At 37.2% G+C, this 3,562-nt stretch overlaps 1 non-coding gene across 1 annotated transcript; it reads right to left on the minus strand.

Moving 5' to 3' along the window:
* Positions 1-1,159: 1,159 nt before the first annotated feature.
* Positions 1,160-1,231, minus strand: TRNAE-UUC (transfer RNA glutamic acid (anticodon UUC)). The gene has a single exon. It is a non-coding gene; the product is annotated as a tRNA-Glu (tRNA).
* Positions 1,232-3,562: the final 2,331 nt, after the last annotated feature.

A 3,562-nucleotide genomic window follows, 5' to 3' on the forward strand; every position in this document is an offset into this window, starting at 1 on the left:
CAGCAGGAAGAACTTGGCTGCAGGACCGAAATTTGAGCGTCACTAATAGTATTACAAGGGGATCAAGGCTTTTATAATGAGTTTAATAACTTGGGTGCAGAAAGAATCATTGGACACTGGAGAGTCTTAAAAAATTTTGTTGGCTTGGTGATTTTTATCACAATTCAAAATGGTGAATTTCTGGAGATGGAAAGTTTTGAACCAAGTGCATATATTCATATAGATATGTAGTTGCTAGAACTCAAAAATAAATATGAGACCATCACAATGTTATATAAATGGTGTCCATTTATAGTAAAAATTGGGGTGAAAGAATCTCCAAATAAAGAGTGTGAATTGTAATGAATTTGATTATGAAAATAGCAACATTCTTAAGTGACTCCCATAGCATCCTTACATCTTTTCCTCTCTCCTCTGCCCCTCTCAGTTTCTTAAAAAAGAGTGAATAATAAGATTTTTGAGTGTTTCCTGTGTGTCAAGTAATGAGCTATTGAGTTTTACATGCATTGTCTCATTATTTCTTATTACAGTTGCTTTGCGTGGGAAACTCAAGGCAAGAAAGGTTAAGCAAGTTCTCAGGTCACATACCTAGAGGGATGGAATATAGGAAATTAAACTCAGGTCTGCTTGAATCCAGATTTTGATGAATCGGTTGATTGAGGCCACTTAATCCCTTATTTCTCTTCTGTGTGGTGTGTGTATGTGTATATATGTGTGTGTGTGTGCATATATATATATATACCAGTTTTTTTTGCCTGGTACCCAAGTTTACCTAAAAGAGCAGCATCAGTATTACTAGGCATATCTCCATAGCTGGACATATCTGTAACTACACTAGGTGATTTGAAAAGAACTAGTCCTGGGTCTAGCACCCAGTACGGTGAGTGAGAAGCAGAGCATGGCCCTTGACCACTGGGCTCCTCCGGCCCAGGCAGCCTCCGCTCCATGTGAGGAGCTATGCTATGCTGTAGCATACAGTAGAGCTACAGTGTAGCTATGCTAAACTGGTCATATTTAGAAGATATTTTCGTATTATTAGTATTGTTCTATGTGCGTATTTTACTCCTTACTGCTATATATATACTATATATAGCTGACAATGTTAGGTGATTTTTTTTTTTTTTTTTTTGGCTGTACCATGCAGCTTGCAGGATCTCAGTTCCCTGACCAGGGATTGAACCTGGGCCATGGCAGTGAAAGTGCTGAATCCTAACCACTAGACCACCTGGGAACTCCCAGTTAGGTGCTTTTTAAGAAATATCTAGTCTTTCTAGATATTCTAAAGTGCCTGCCGTATGTTCAAAGTAGAGGTAGTAAAATAACACATTGTATAAATATCCTTTTATTAAAATTGATATGAAATATTGTCTTTTGGAAATGCAATTGCTAAACCACCCCTTTGTATGGTCCTGTGTTTTTGCACTGGTTCCAGGAAGGAGAGACAAGAAAGACATGCAAAGGACTCTATGCCAGTGTGATTATAGTTAGGCAGTGTTAAACATCATCTCATGTTCTGTGCATTTTATTTTACTTTGTATGAATAGCACATTTAATGGATAAATGAGTCCTAATTTTTCATCTCATCTTTCTGTATGTTAAAGAGGTTGCCAGTAAATAGAAGAAAATTAGTAAACTAATTCTTTTATAAATTTTGTGTTAAAATTTATTGGAAAGACTATCTTCTGAAAATGGCTTGTGGACGTTCAATTGTTAAAATTACCTCATATCAAATCAGTTATTGAGACCCATGAATTCTAGTAGCATTTTTCCTCGTTTTCTTAAAGAACTTGGACTCTGGAATTAGCCTGCTTGAGTTAGGGTCTTGGTTTACCAACCTGCTTAAAGCTTTCCAAGTCTCCTGTTTTCTCATTTTCAAAATAAGATAAAAATATCATCTGCCTTGGTGAGTTATTCTGAGAGTTAAGGTTGATAATAAATAGAAAGACTTAAAATGGTCACTGGCTTATACTAATTTCTCATTTTCTGTAATCCATTCTTATGGTTCTGTATGACCAGAGTATAGCATGCTTTTAGGAGACTTGGAGAAATTGCGTCTGAAAACTAGGCAGAGGCTGGGTTGAGAAGAGCCTCATTACCCTGTTAAGAGTTAGGATCAAATTCTCTATGTAAGAGGGAACTGTGTAAGGATCAACTTAAGATGAGGAGTGCCTGGTAAACCTTATGGCAAATCTTTATCAACAGGTCAAACATGGGCTACTGTGGTCTTCTAAGAAGGCCATGATGTGATCCTGAATGAGGCAGTAGAAATAGGGTACAGTAGAGTAGAATGAATCTGAATAAACATGACTTGTGATATTTTGAATGTAGGTGTTGAATAAGGAAGAGAGATCTAGGAAGAATTCCTTTCCTTCTTTGAATGACTAAGTAGATACCAGTGCTAAGGTAGTGAATGCAAAGCAAGAAGCAGTATTGGTGCATAGATAATGGCTAATGTAAGTTTGGATACGTTAAATATATGATACCTAAAAAAAAACTTTCAGGTGGGCATATACAATACACAGTTGGAGGTAAAGGGCTGGAACTTGGAAGGTTGGGCTGAAGTTACTGATTGGGATTCATCACAAATATAATGATATTTAAAAAAAATAGATGAGCCCACTGAGCTAATGAGAAAAAAAAATGCAGGTCAAGGGTAGAACTGCAAGAAATTCTGCACAGAAGGAAGTAGATAGTTACTGAAAAGACCAACTGGATTGGGTAACAAAGATGTCACTGATTTTCTTGGGGTGTGCCAGGCCAGTAGAGGAAAATGAACAGAAAGCAGATTGCAGCATTTGGGGAAGAGCAAAAGGGGAGGAACTGGAAATATGAATGTAGACCAATATTTTTTAAGAAGTTTAACAAACGGGAGGGAGAGAGGGGCCGTTAGCTAAAGAAATCTCATAGTTGAGGGATGCAGCTATTTTGTTTGCTTTATGTGTTTAAAATGAGGAAAGTCCGTTTGTAGGCTAAGGGAGGGAGGCTGTGGGGAAGGTGAATTTATGGATGAAGGGCCTTGTTTTATCATATACCTAATAGTTGAAGAACCCATTTTCTTTTCATCCAGAGTCATCCACTTATTTCCTTTATCTAGATATTTCCCCATATTATCCTTGAATCCTTTTTTGTTTCTTACCTCTTCTTCTTCCTGCTTTTATACTTACTCTGGTACCTATATTCTGCACCTATCTGTTGACATGTCTATTGGTGGTTATGGATAATACTGGTATTTTATTCAGGTAACACTTGTGTAGTTCATCAGGTAGAGTCAATGCTTGAACTCAACCCCGTGACCTAAGGAGAAATCTGGGTCCAAGATAGGTGAAATAAGGGTAGATAGGTCTGCATAGTGTTTTGACACTATTTAAATAACAGCTTTTAAAAGAAAAGTCACAATGCAAGGTATATACCCTTTTCTGCCTCAGTTGCACAGGTCAGAAGAGGACCAAACTATCACTCACAAATAACCTGAAACAGAAACCTTAAGGTCTGAACTTGTGTAACAGTTCAATGTTTCCTGACTCTTCTTTCACTTTCAGACTATCTTTTGGGAGGAATATGA

This window comes from Lipotes vexillifer, unplaced genomic scaffold, assembly GCF_000442215.2.
Source record: "Lipotes vexillifer unplaced genomic scaffold, Lipotes_vexillifer_v1.1 scaffold202, whole genome shotgun sequence".
Classification (NCBI taxonomy): domain Eukaryota; kingdom Metazoa; phylum Chordata; class Mammalia; order Artiodactyla; family Lipotidae; genus Lipotes; species Lipotes vexillifer.